The sequence below is a fragment of the Cyrtonyx montezumae genome, unplaced genomic scaffold (assembly GCF_038088225.1).
Source record: "Cyrtonyx montezumae isolate F1298 unplaced genomic scaffold, pur_monq_1.0 scaffold_7, whole genome shotgun sequence".
NCBI lineage: Eukaryota > Metazoa > Chordata > Aves > Galliformes > Odontophoridae > Cyrtonyx > Cyrtonyx montezumae.
Window position 1 is genome coordinate 29,100,149 of NW_027072078.1, and position 15,068 is coordinate 29,115,216.

Genomic DNA, 15,068 nt, shown 5'->3' on the forward strand with positions numbered 1-15,068 from the left:
GTCTCAGAGCTTCTACTGACACAAATAGGACTCCACATACAGAACAGTGCTATTGACATTAAGGTAGCGTATCCCAGATTTCTATGTGTTAAGCATCTCCACAGTAATTTACATCTTCTCCTGTAAGAATTCTTTGGGGGTTATGTTCAAATTGGTGTTTGTCTAAGTATAATTTGGAGTCTGCCAAAAAACAAACAAACAAACAAACAAAAACAAAACCCCCCAAAAAGGCAGACAAGCATGTTCTGAGGTGAAAATAGCATTTTCCATACTTACAGACTGAAATGAAAGTTGCTAGAAAATAACCTCACATTTTGCATGTATAAGCCTATTGATTTCCATGAACCCAAACCCTCTCCAATAGAAAAGAAAGCAACAAGACAGGAAATTACAGTGAACTGGGCCAATCCCCACAGGCCAGAATCAATCAGATATTGGCCAGGCCCACTCTGAGAAGTGCTGTAATTCTGCTGGAACACCGGACAATGTATTAGCACATTATATTAAAAACTCACAGTAGGATTACACAAGAGCAATTTTACCCCTTTGTTACCTACTGGCATTTTCAATCAGAGATGTGACCAAGGGATAGTTAGGGAAAAGCTCAGGGAGCAGTTCAATAAAAATGACCTGCCTTCCATAGACAGGGTGTTCCGAAGGCTCTGTAACTAACTGCTCTTACAGATAACATTATCACAGAAAAACGAGATAACATTCAACATTTTATAGGGCGCTGAGAGAGGTAAGATGTGAGAATTTTGAGATATGCTGTCAGAGTGCAAGCCATTGCTCATTTTCAGCATTACCATTAGATAACACAGACTGCACTGGTAAATTACTGTCAGTCTAGGGCATTAGTATTTTGGTTTAGATAGAAAATGAAATGGTGGTCTGAGTGCACTGAGAACACAGCATGGCCACGTGTATAATTTCAGCTTTAGTTTTACTCTTTAGTATTTATAATTTTATATATTATTGTCAAAACAGTTGTTTCACTTCTGTGCATGTCAGATGAGAAAACTCAGACACAGCATCAATAAAATATAAATTAGTGCTTTCTAGAGAGACCTAGAACATTTTCTGCACAGAGCAGTTGGGATGAAGGATCAAAATAAGAGTGGATCTTTGGCCAACTGAAGGGTAGAACTGAATCACAGGACAGACTGGAATGAACTCATTGGTATATTCTACAAACACAGTATCAATAATGTATTATACCCTACATGCACTACCTAGTCTAAAATCCTAGTCTGTCATTTAATACAGAGCTAACAGTTAAAACATATTAGAGAAACTGCAGAGAACTACAGGGAACTCTACAAATTTTAAGTAAGATCACTGAACTGAATGAAATTGAAGTGAACTGAAATGCAGCCCATCAATATAACCCACATGCAAAATATATGTGAAGTAGTGAACAGTGTGGGACTCGCACATTTCATGTGTGAAATTGCAAGTGCTACTATTATAGTAGCTACTATACACAAAGAAAAAAAAAACAAAGGAAAAAAACCCTAGAAGTTGTACCAAAACGTATTACTGGAGACAATAACTGTATTCAGAAATACGTTGTGAATATTTTAGGACATCCAGTTGTTCCTCTTCCATGTCTTCATGCTCAGTTGTATCTTCCTGTCAAAAAAAGATCTGCATTCCTGTCTTTGACAGGAATTACTGAGATAATGTACAAATATGTAAAAGTAATGCCCGTGTTATCTGGGAAGTTATACTTAGGGTTTTTCTGAGGTAGTCTGTTCGGACAAAGTACACTTCGGGAGCGAGGACCACCAATTATTGCTAATCTGGTAATTAAATAAGAATGTGAGGACATTTAGGTAAGGAATATTAATATGCAAGAATTGTACTCAGATATCTGATACAATAAGAGTGATCTTATCTCACAATTTTATTACTACAGCTCACTTTAATAATCTATTAAATTTTCTGTTAAAACGCATTTGGGATAATAATTCATATGATGTACCTGCAGCTGTAAAGTTCAAATATGACATTCCAATCCTTGGCATGGGGATGAAAACTCATTCACATCCTGAGCTCCACAGGAAAAAAATAAAATGTTTATGCAATGAGATGAATGTAAGCATCTCCCTGATCACAAACCATTTTTCTTCCATGGTAACAAAGTCGTGTATGTTCCCAGAGGTGAAAAGACGCTGATCATTTCTGTGAACCTGGTGGCTCAGAGCAAATGTCACTTTGGGGTCTTTAAGAATCTTTTATCAACTTGCTATAGGTACAGCTTGGAAAAATTACTAGAATATTTATTTAGGTCCATCTTTAATTGTTTCCCATTTTTCACAGCAGTTACAACAGTTGCTAGATTAAAGAGAAGTCAAAACCAAAACGACTGTTAGAATTTGTTACCGATCATGTACACGTATGGATGAATAGCATCTGTAGTTGTGGCCATGTAGGCATGCCATGACTTAGCAAAGATACAGACACAACGAAGAACAGGGGCTGGCCCAAAGATGTTACTTCTGTGCACTTTGCAGCAGTTAGTTCACTAATGCATTTGAGAGTCACGGTAATGTGGATCAGTAGTTTTTCCTGCAGATAAGGAACATTTTGGCAGCAGATCTGATGCATTCTGTAACCATGAGAACTGGGGGAGATTTGGTAATAGCATACAGAGCACCTAGTCTCCATGTCCTGGGCTGCAGTAAAATCTTTCCCGTATTTACCATGTCTTTCTGCATAATGAACAGGTGCTTTTATCACATAGGAAAGAAAAGCACTTAGCTGTTTTGTTGAGTGTTGCTAGAAGAGCTGAGCTGGGACGGACAGTGTGCTCTGGATCTCTAAGTAACACTTAAGGCCATTTCCTCCTGAAGGTGTTGACTTCAGTGGTGACTATTTTGCACCTGTTCTATGGGTACATAAAGTGTGTACTGCATTCAGCGTGGTCATTCATGTGTTCCTGAATATTAGCTTCAGGGAAAAGATAAAAAGACGGAGTCTGATTTTGGCCCAAGCCAGAATTGGCTCAGTTCTGGAAGGATTGTAATTTTCACAGTGCCTGTGTAATATCAGTGGCCCATCATCCTAAAGCAGATCAGTTTATAGCTTATTTTACTTATACTAACTACTATTAATAATAACTATACTAACTATTAATATATATATAATAATAACTATACTAACTATTAATAATAACTATACACTATACTAACTTATTTTACTTATACTAACTATATTTTTGTATAGAAAACCCATACCGGTACGGTCTCAGGGCAGGAGCAACATTTGTTCTACTCTGTGTAAGTGAAGAGCTTCCCACCTGGAGTCCTGGAGCTAGTTATTACGGGGTGCTTCATACCACCTGAGAGCAGCAACTGGTTGTTAGGAGAAACTCTATCTGACATAATACAGACATTCATCACAAGTCACATCGCTTCAAAATAAATTCATGAGTCATGAATCAGAATAAGGCTTCCTTGCTGGCATCATCCTAAAGGGAATAACTAAAAGCCATTAGTGATATAATAAAATCTGGCATGTCACTTCAAGCACAGCAAATTAGGAAAACACAACTAGCCTGCAGCTCCACTGATACATTATAAATAGGTGTTATTTCTACATTAATACATCAAAATAGATTTTTCTTAAACTTTACAAATGAGAGGTTACGTGTGGGTAGAATGCATTTTCAGCGCTGTGTGATCAAGGACTAGTCACAGCTGTGCAGAATGGCAGGAGGACTTTGCAGGTCTAACAGAAGGTGCACAGTAGGATGGACTAGTCCGTGGGTACAAAAGACTCCACAGTTGGCATGCAGAGTCCATTTCTTCTTTTATGCAGTCACATGCAGAAGCTCTGCCTGCCTGCAGGTCAGGCTGTGCTTATAAGGCATGCCACAGCCCAAAATTAGCAATGAACCATTCTGGAGGATAAATGCATTTTCCAGCTGTCTAAGTTTAGTTAACCAGCAGTTTAAGGAGCTCAGAGTCAGTTACACACAAGGATAAAATGAACTTCATTTATGTCTCTCATGCACTGGGCAATTTAGTTTTTAGATTAACACAAAAGCAAAAAGGGCATTGCTTCAAGTGAAGTATAACTGCAAAACACTATTGGGTAAAAGCAACTAAATTGCTAAGAGAATTAAATATAGATCAACAGAATCAATATTTAATTGTATAACTCAAGGTCTTTCATTTTAGGGCTGATCTCTAATAGGAAGTACAAATTATGTTCACTTTTTTTGGTTATATTTAAAATTTTATTGTCAGTGAGAACAATCTTCTAAATTTTTACCTTTTTAAAAGTTCTGTTTGTTATTTTGTCTACTTGGATTCAAGGCAAACGATCACACAATGCCACTGCTTATGACTTTACATTTGGTTTTAGTAATTTAGATATGCTGCAGTCCTGTAATTTGTATTTATGACACCATGGGTCTAAGTGGGATATGCAGGTACAGCATTACACGGAGTGCTCAGATATAACGTGTTCAGGAAGGTGAACCAAAATGCAGAGCACTGTTCTGATCAGGTTTCTATAGGTGGGATTGGGAGCAGCCTCCCACTGAATTCTACGGTGTTACACCACTGGTCTGCAGATTTTTTGTGCCGTGTAGAAAGCTGTAGCACAAAAAGGGTTCACTTTGGTCTTTGGTTGTGTGGCAGCTTTCTGTCAGTCAGCCAGGACAGAACACAAGGGCTGACTCTGTGGAGAGTCTCATTTAACCAGGCTGATGAGAACGTCAGGTGGACAGGTAACACTCTGAAGTGAAAACAGTTGTACAGACACATCCAGGAGACTACAAAGGTGAAAGCTGTAACCACACGACCTCTGCTGTATCACAAACCTCTGCTGTATCACAGCTGAGCTAAAAATGTGACGTCTGAACTGCTTTCCCTTTAAAGCATAACCTTCAGTAATAAGTGAAGACTTGTTCTCCCCAGTATATCATCAGAAGCCTTCATCTATTTTCTCAATTGACAGTAAAATAACTTTTGAAATAATGAATCACACTTCTTTTTCCCACTTGAGCAGAAACCCCATGGTATTTTGCTCTAGCACAGAAATGGCATTCTCAAAGAAACACCATCAGATTTTTAAGATAAACAATACTTGCTGACTTCTTTTTTTGGGAAAAAGATGTATTGATATGGAGTATTTTCAAGCTCATTAGTCTGTTCAGCAGTGTATGAGAAAGCCATATATACATGGGTGAATATTGACCCCATCTGATGTTATGGGTAATATAAGAACAACGAAACAGAACCAAAGCTCAGCTGATGTATTACAAGTGTAACGCTCTAGAAATACATTTCAGTTTTAGGACAACATTCCTGATGGTCCTGAATTGTAAGTATATTACCCTAGAGGAAATAAAGCTGATTAGCATGAACTGTGTATGACTCGTAGCTGCAGATCTGGAGAAAATAGCTGTTGCTTAATGAATAGGTAACTGAGGAACTGAGACTTACATTGTCTGCCTTGAATCCTTGTGTGGTTTAGATGTTAAAAGATACCTTAGTCAACTGCACCTTGTGCTTTTAGGAGCACAGTTCTCACACAGTGATGAGATGACTGGGTGCACTCAGCACTCGGATGCCAAGAATGCCATCTTCACAATTTACAAAGAACATGACTTCTACATTGAGAGGACAGAACTGTTTGACCTGACTAGGTATATACAAACCCTCTCTGAGCTTCTGCATAATGTAATAAACATGAACTTTCAGCTCCTATTCAAGTAAGGTACATCTAACCTTTTACCTTTTGCTCAGTTATGAAAGGAATGCCACAAATATGGTTGTTTTCTCACAGAGCATCACAATGGCCATCAGAACTATGTGTGGCAAAGACTACTGAAAACTTCGTAAGGCTGTATAATTCCTTGTAAATTGTTAATTACACTGGTAATATACAGGTGCTCAGTCAAGTGTGTTTAGGGGGAGATATTAAAAAGAAAATCAATTAAACACATACTTTTTTCCAGAAGATAATCAGGACTCAGCTCTGTTCACAATGCTGGAATGACCAATTATTCTTCTCAACAAAAGCAATGCTCACTGGTCATCACAAGGCATTAAGGAAGAGGTGAGAAAGGAAGCTGATCCTCAGTTTTTAGAACATAAGAGACTGAACATGAACAAAGCATGCAGAGGATACTTTGCCTCTACATTTCAGAGATCCTTTTAGCTTTACTCGTGGAGGGAGTTCAGTAACAAAATTGTTCTTATTTTCCAGTGATGGGAAAAAATTACAGTAAAATAAACCTACACTGAAAGATAAGTTTGGCAACAAAGTTATTGAACGTGAGGACCATTTTAAATTCAATACTCTTCTTTTATGGTTAGGGTCTTTTAGTCAGCAATAACCTGCTGAATGTTACTGGATCAGTGTGGTCCTAATGAACTCCACTGTTTCAGTCTTCAGACTTAATTTTACCACACAGTATTTTAGTATAGAGAGGTCTGTCCTGCTGAGAAGTTACCTTGATGAAGGTGTTGATTGTTGTTTCAATGAAGAAGAGGCTTTACAAACAATGGCTTACAATTTTAGCCTAAACTAGAAGCCCACAGGATTTTTTTTTCTAAATTGAGATATCCAATTAGAATTGAATCAAGAAGGGGAAAAAGTGTAGTAAAATAATGAGTTTTGAAACCTAATGCAAAAGTGAGCTCTTAAAGAGACAAATTCTATCCCACATTAGACTGTAGCAAACAAAAAATTGTCTTAAATCCAGTAAATGCAGGATCATACCCATGCAACATGTAATCTCACTGAGATTTTCAGTAATCAGGGTCATTTTTCTGTGCAGCTGAGCTAGTCTTAGTTCCTAAACATCAGCTGTTTTCTTACCTGCCTTCATGCTCCACCCTTGGGTTTTTTTTGTTTTTTTTTTTAACAAGATTATTTATTTTGGTAATTACAAGGGCACTTATCTTCTCACTCTAGTGATATCTGAGTTCCTGGCCTGTAATGTCTGTATGTCAAGTCATCCAGCATACTGATAGAGAATAGAATTGCTCTTCAAGACTATACTGCAAACGGCAGTTGGCACTGGGTAGTAATTTTCCACACTAGTAATCCTCTCTTTTGAGTACTGGACTAGATTCACTTTAGGCTGGCCTCTGAATACCCAAGGTATGTCAACTGAGCTAAGGACAAAAGGACAGAAGGAGCAGATCAAGAAAGAGGGATGTTAAGCAGCAGGACCAAGAGTGAATCAGCATTATGGAGACACAACGTAGTGATAATTCTCCCCATTATGAGAACTACCTTGTCATAGGCACAAATAGGGCTGTGATATCTGCAGGAGAGTTCAACGAATACAGATCACTGCTAAAAGATTTGCAGAGGAAAGGAAGGAAATGTCTTTCTTAAAAGTTATAAAGGTGATTCACAGATGTCATTTCAACTCAGAATTGGGCTTCACAGGAAAGAAATTTCTCACATTTTTTTTTATGAAGACAGCTGGGCAGAGGAAAACAATCTTTTCAGACCCATCAGTCCACTTCTGCATGACTGCACATTTAGTCACTGTGGAGGGAACCTCCATATGATGTGCACCTGATGCAAACACGTCAGAATGACACCTCTTCTAACTATCAGCGAGCAGGAATATAGAATTTCTTCATTCATAAAAATAAGTCCTAATTATGTGCTTAACCCCCAACCCCATCTCAACAAAAGAGTTTGTTTAGCAGCTGTCATTTTCCTCTCCATTCCAGATTTCAAGTGACTACCATCAGTGGGCTTTTTTTTTTTTACTTCTAACAGATCAAACCAAAAATCTCTGTCCTTGCTGTGACGCCTCTGGAAACAACTAGCAAACTGCCACAGGTGTACCCTCCTAAATTAGGAGGTAATCAGGCCCTCCCCCAATGACAGATGTGGCTTACAAGATGAAGCTAGGCAATCATGTCACAGGTGGCACTGGCAAGCACTCCTGGAGGCAGCAGAGGGACAGACTGTAAGCAGGCTGCTTTCTCAGTAGACCTCTTGCAGATGAACTATCTGCATGCTGTTTTCTGATGCTGGACACTGAGACAACAAAAGCTCCCTTGTAATCACAGCGAGGGACAGGACAGATGCAACTAATGCTGGTAGCACAACTGCACTTGTCATCTCTTCAGATAATATTATGATCGACAGTTTTCAGTACTCATTCAAGCAAAGCATGAATTGCAGAGGGGAAGCTAAATTCATCTGCAGTCAAATCCTACCTAATAGTACAGTAATCATATGCAATTTCTGTTTATCTATCTACATTTGGCTTTGCTGTAGGGCAGAGAATTTGAGGGGCAGAGGCACAAAAACTTTGAGCAGAAGTTTTAGATAAAGGTTGCAGAACCAAACTGAAGGAGAAATTTTCTCTTGCAACATTTATTTAATTTCAGTACCCCCAGTCATATCAATAAAGAATCCATAGTATAAGTCAGCTAGAAAATAGATGCTATGAAGGATGCTCCATTTTATGTGGCTTGAATTTGATTAGTGATTAGTCTTGGCAGTTAAACCACATGGGAACAGTAATCAGGGTTTCTCTGCTGCAGTTCTGTAACAACTGGAAAACACTGTTGGCTCATGTCCTCTACCATGATGGGATATTAACCCAAAATCTAATTAATCTATGAATGAATTACGGTTCTAGAAATATACTATATTATAATCAATTTTAAGTGAGTTCCTAACAGAAGATAAGATGAAGAAAAAGCTGTAAAATTACCAAGGGGTTGATAAATTCTGTTTACTGTGACTGATGATTTTTAGGGGGGATAATTTTACAATCCATCAAACTTTTGTCAGTTCAAGAATCATGCTGCCAAACGTATGCAGTAAATTAATTTTTAAATTTACATATTTATTAAAAATCTTATTGAAAACAGCAGGAAGTAAGCCCTGTTTGAATAATAAAATAGCTTGTTATTCTACTGGAAAGAAAACAAAAAAACCAAAAACAAAACAAACAACCCAACACCCAACCTTCTATTACGATGATTTTATAGTAAGGCAATAATTACAAACAGCTACATGAATTAGTTAACCAAACAATGTATTAAATAGCCAACCAAAAATTAATCAAGAATTAGGAAAAAAAAAAAACAAAAACTGTTGGAAGATAATCAAGTAAAAAATGTAATTAAAAAGCTGAGAAATTCATGGCTGAGTTTAAGATGTGCTTAAGGACATGTTTGCTGGCATTAGCTCCCAGATGCCTGCAATGGCATGGGGACCTGCAGGTGCCTGCTGCATGGCACCCCAGCTCAAGGTGCTGGAGAGGAAAGGATCTCCAGCAAGGTCGGCCTGCACACACAAATGTGCCCAGTGGGTTGTGCTGCTGGCTCAGATCATTTTGTGACACAAGTTCCTGCTGCTTCTTGCATTCTGTGAAAAAAAGTGCCCAAAAGGGCAGAAATGAGAAGAACAGTGGTATGAATGGAGCAAGCAGGGCCCTTCAGAAGCCTGTCGAGCAGAGTTCTTGGCTGTGTCTGTTTGCAAGGCCTCAATTCTGTGTTACTCAAAAGTTATGTCACAGTGGTATTCTGCAGCAACTTTGACATGTTTGTTCTGTGCTGCTTCCTGTGCTGTCTGTATCCCACAGACATTGCTCCAGGTATTAAAGGAGCACTGGTGTCCTCCTTATTTTTTTCCCTACTCTCACCTCCACAATTATTCCTTTTGATTGACCACCACTACCACTGCTGATTCTACCCACTCTTGCTCTCTTAAGACGCCTGCTCTTCACAAAATGCTACTTTGCATGTACACAAAACACATCCATCCATCTAGCCTTCATCCATCAGAAACCAGAGCTATTTCAGCTCTGCTTCCTGGCTCAGCCTTCCCAGATCTCTCATGCTGGGCTGATGTTGAGGAAGGGGCCTCTTTGATTTATGGAGTACCTGTACATGCCTGAATACCAGTGTGTGCCTGATTACTTGAGAGGATCCATGTCACTTGGAGCACCTAACATGGCTGTCAGTTACTGGTCAAAAGTGGTATGTCTGTGCTGGTGGTGACAATCTCAAGAACATAAACAGGCTAGAACTAGACTTAATAATTTGGCCATATGTATTGGTGGAAAAAATACAGACTGCTTCTAATCTCATGTTTACCAGATAACTCAAGGAAAGGATACAGTCCTGGGCTGTGACCCAGAAACCATACGGATTAATCCAAAAGGGAATGAGAGATATGACTCTGTGCAGAGAATCACCAGTTCCTGTCACAAATACAGACTGCAGATGATATTCCTTTGCCCAGCTCTAAATGATGATCAAAAAGAAACAGTGTGAATAAATAATCAGAATAACCAAAGCACCGAGAAGACCATTGCTGGAAATGCAGATGGAAGTTTCCACAACCAGGAAATTTATGAAGTGCTCAGCTTGCCTCCTGACTTAAAAATAAATAAATAAACCAGTGGTACACATTTTGATTAACAAACATGTCATTTGGGTGTTATCTGGAGGAATATAAGTTCATCTATGTTTTTAGGTTTCTTTGCTTCACCCTTTAGATACGTCTGTTTCTTCCATCCTACTTTGTTTGAACCAGGCATAGAAAATGTCCTTCACTTGGATCTAGTTGAGGTATTAATGGTTGCAGACTCTCTTTGAGGGGCACAACCTGGAAATAGTAAGGAGTGAAAGACACATGTGCTCAACAGATCTCTGTCTTTCCTATGTATTAGCAAGGTTCAGGCTGAGCAGCTAACAGGATCTACAAGGCTGGTGAACACTTGGGCTGAATCTGTTCGGACGGTAAAAATCTCCCATTAGTATGTGAGATGTTTTTATGAAAGGCTTTGTATGTTTGTTTTTTTTTCCTGAGAAAGGAAGCAAAGCACAGTAAAAGCATATGTTGGGAACCACAGTTCTGTGGGGTCTGATCCCCATTTTGGCTGCAAGGAAATCTTTGTCAGGAATGATCAGAGTAGGAATTCTGTGTTGAGATGTGGACTCATCCTCCTACTCTCACTGTGGGCTTCCCTGCAGTGATAGAATAACGTAGTATTTTTTGTGCTGATTTATTTGCGTATAAATACAGAAATCCAGAAGTGAAGGGACAGCCAGCCAAATGGGTGGATTTGCTGTACAAATGCTTTAGAAGATTTATTGACCTTACCAATTTAAGTGTTACTGCAGTATTAATGACGAGAACTGTTGTGAGATACTGATAATGCTGAGCATGTTCCTATGCCTAAAATAGAGATGATAATATTGTTAATATAAAAGGCCACTAGGAGGACTAAAATACAACTGGAATTCATGCAGACACACTGTGGAGGTAATACGCCCTCATTTTCTGAATGATCAAAGATGGTACAAACAGGAAAACTGGATAAAAATACTGAATAAAGAAGTTCCCAAGCCCTCTTGGCAAATTATTTGAATATTGCTGTTGAAAACTAACAGGCATCTGAGATTTATTGGAATACAAACCAATTTTTTTAAAAAATGTTGATTTCTTCAATGTTTTAGATTTTTCAGGACTTGAAAATTTGTAAGAACGGAATAACAACTTTGGCCATGCAGGTTTGTGAAGAGCTCTGCATGGACAGCAGGACTGCTGAAGGCAGTGCAGCACAGCTCATCAAAAACTCACAGCAGCATCAGGGTGCAAGTTTGCTTCTCACATTCTGAAAGTTCCTCAGCAATGGTTTGTGGTCAGCTCTTGTGCTGCAAGACCCTACCTTGAGCAAGAGTCCGAGATGAATACATTAAGTGATACTGATTATTTGCTTAGCATCACTATAGGACCCATCAATGTCCTCAAAGCCTTCTGCTAAAAGTACGGGGTTAAATTCTAAATGCAGCTGGAAGATATTTGTTATATTCTTTATTTAAAATGGGGAATTTAATAGCAAAATAGGTTTAGTGACTTGGACAGGCAGCTGGAACATTATCCTGATCTCCGCAGTCCCGCTCTCCTAACTGCTAAGCTCTTTGTCCAAATTTAAAAGTTCTTTTCTTTCATTGCAGGCAGAAAATTTCCCATGGAAAGACAGAGGCAGAGGCCTGTATTGTTCTCTTCACTACAGTGCATCTGCAGTGCTCCTCACTGTACAGGACCTGGCATTTGATTCAGTGTATGTGGTAGTTAATCAAATGTTTTGCACTGACTTCAGTAGACTTTGGATTAGACTCTTAATGCATTAGAGAGATGAATTATTTAACTTACTGAGTTCCCCTAGAAACAAAATATTGAGCTGCAAACAAAGCTAACAAACACCAAATGGGATACCATCTGCTGCAATGAACAAACCACGACCAGTTTCCCCCATGCTTGAGAGTCTTCCAAAATGAAATTTGAAATAGGTTTGTTAAACTCCCAACTGTCTCACAAAATTGGCTTAGCACAGGTTAGCAAATGCTAACGCCACGAGCAACAGCAAGCCAGACTCTGATATATCAATTGGAATTGTCTCTAATTTTATTTCAATTGGACTGCATGGTCTGAAAGCTCAGGGGATTTCTCCTGTCCAGAGCCTATGGAGCCAATGGAGAAACTTCTCTTCATCCTCAGTGTCCCAGGGCTATGGATACAGAGTAGTTTTCTTCCCCTGAGTAAATATGCATGATAATTATCAATATAATGACAGACTCATAAATCTGGATCCTTCTAGCCTTTGATGTTCAGGCTCCATACCAGATAAATCTTCTGGGGGACACGATATGGAAGCAAAAGAAGTTCCATCTCTTGCAGGAAAGGCAAGAGCTACCTGAAATCCTGAGTCCCAAGTACAGAAGTTTTTGGATCTGGTGAGTGTGTAGACTCTCAAACACTTGCACAGGGACAAAAGGACAATGCAGTGCATGCAGCACCAGTGGGTGTCATCAGTATTATCTCCCTTTCCACTCAGAAGAAATACTGAGGAACCAAGTACTCTTATGCAATGCGAGAAAAAAACAAACAGCAAACCAACAGTATTTGCCCTGTAGAATGAGACAAGAAGATAAATGTCTTTATACCTAGATTTCCTCCATACCCAGACAACTTCATCTTCCAGTATCACCCCAACAAGTGATGAAATCACCAAGAGCAAACAGGACCTTGGAAGATTATTCAGTCTTTATCCAATCACAAGAAAGGTTACAGCTCTCCACATTACTCAGCTGTTTTAGATGGTGACTGCTGTTCTTCTGCTTGCTCTGCTGCCTCTGTTTTCATCACTGTGCTAATGATGGCATAATAGATTCCATTCTTTTCTTGCAATAGAATTCATTTATAGAAATACTGTATTATAAAATTTGAACTCTTTGGTACCCTGGCTTGTTACAGTGGTTCTCAAGAACAAGAAAAGGATGGATGATGTTCCAATAATAGTAATGATAAAAATGTTCTGTAAAATGATATAAATGATACAGTTACAGCACTTTCTAGTTGCTCATAGTCCAACGGTATGGAAAATGCAATTAATGAATGGGTTTAGAAGTACAAACAGTTTCATTATGATATGATCTTTGCTGTAACATTTTAGGACCAGATTGAAAAAGACAGAGTATTTGGCCTTCCCTTTTGCCCATGGGAAATTGCCTGCAGAGCAGGAGGATGCTACCATTCTGAATTCTGCCTGACAAAGGGCGAATTTCTAAACCAATTTTTGAGCACCTGCATAAACACCATGATTTTCACAGGATCCAATATGCAGAGCTGTAAAACAGGAGCCACAGATTTCTAGCACCTTCAAAAACTGGGCAGCCAGCGTCTAAATATGAATTTAGGTACTGCCATTAGGAAATAAATGAAGCTTGAAAAAACTGGCCTGTATTTGTACTGATTAGGGCGGCAGGTAAGGGTGCATTTGGCAGCTAGGCTACGCAGGGCAAAATAATGCTTGCAATGGTGATTAGGAACGGTGTGCTGGCTGCTTAGCTCCTTCTATTCATCAGTTTCAGGCAATCTTTAAACCTCTTACACCTCAGATCTTCTTTGCATCTCAGTACACGTATTACCAACAAGTCTCTTAGTCTGACAGCTTCTGCATACTCCATGTCTTGGTGAATTTTAGATACTTATGTTATTAGAAATATCACTTCCCATGATATTTCTAATTAATGCATCATTAACATTTGAATTTTAAAATACTCAGCTGTGTAATATGTTCGTATTTAATTTCTTCATTCCCACCCACCCTCTCTATATTCTTCATCCACCACAAATCCATTTAATGTCTTTTTTTTTACAGAGTACTCAGTGACACAGAATATATGTGAACGTGCAATAACAGAAAAAAACACTTTTAAACATTTGCCTGATAAATATTCAGACCATTCTTCAAATAGTCACTTGGGGCTTTAATTAAGGAGAATGAAACTAGAGGAGGTAAGGAAAGTTCTGAAGGATACAGCTTTTTATAGTGCCTGGAAGTTCTGGTGACCTCTATCAGCGCTCAGGAGGAGATGGGAGTAACCCAGGCACTATGGGGAGCTGAGCTGGGGGGATGTGTTCAGTCTGAACGGAGGGCAGTTTGGGCTGGGGGGGACTGCAACATGATACAAAACATACAGCACTCTTAGCTGTTGTGGAAGGTAAGTAGGCATTTAAAATACGTAGCCAAATCTTATCAACCTTCCAAACCTCCCTGTGTCACTTACTGCTAACACAGTTGCTGATTCCCACATGTATTTGACCTACCAAATGCAGCCCTCACTTTCCATCAAACAGTATGGGAGATCCACAAGGCCTGGAGTTCATGCAACATGGACAAAATAGAGTAAGAAATAAAATATTTCCCTTCGGCACTTAACGTAAATGAGAATGTTTACGGTCAAAAAAATACTTAACTAATATTTTTCATCAGGATGCAGACAATCTGTGTCACACTGCATAAAACCAAACATAACTTCTTATTTAAATAAAGTCGAATCACTCTGGGGAGATAAAATTAGACAGTGGAACAAACTGTTAACACCATCAAGCTATTTCAGTATGATTTTTGCAAATATTTGGCATAAAATTTGCCTTCATTTCAAAGAGTATGCTGATCAGGATATTATTTCCCATGCTCATATGAAAACAAAAAGCTTCCTCTTAAAAAATCCCGTTTACTAATGTATTTCCAGGGTACTGCTACAGTTGCA

The 15,068-nt window shown here is 38.8% G+C and overlaps 1 protein-coding gene across 2 annotated transcripts in view; it reads right to left on the minus strand.

Annotated features, from left to right (window-relative positions):
* Positions 1–15,068, minus strand: part of NCKAP5 (NCK associated protein 5) — a 332,220-nt gene that overhangs the window by 578 nt on the left and 316,574 nt on the right. The window lies entirely within an intron of this gene.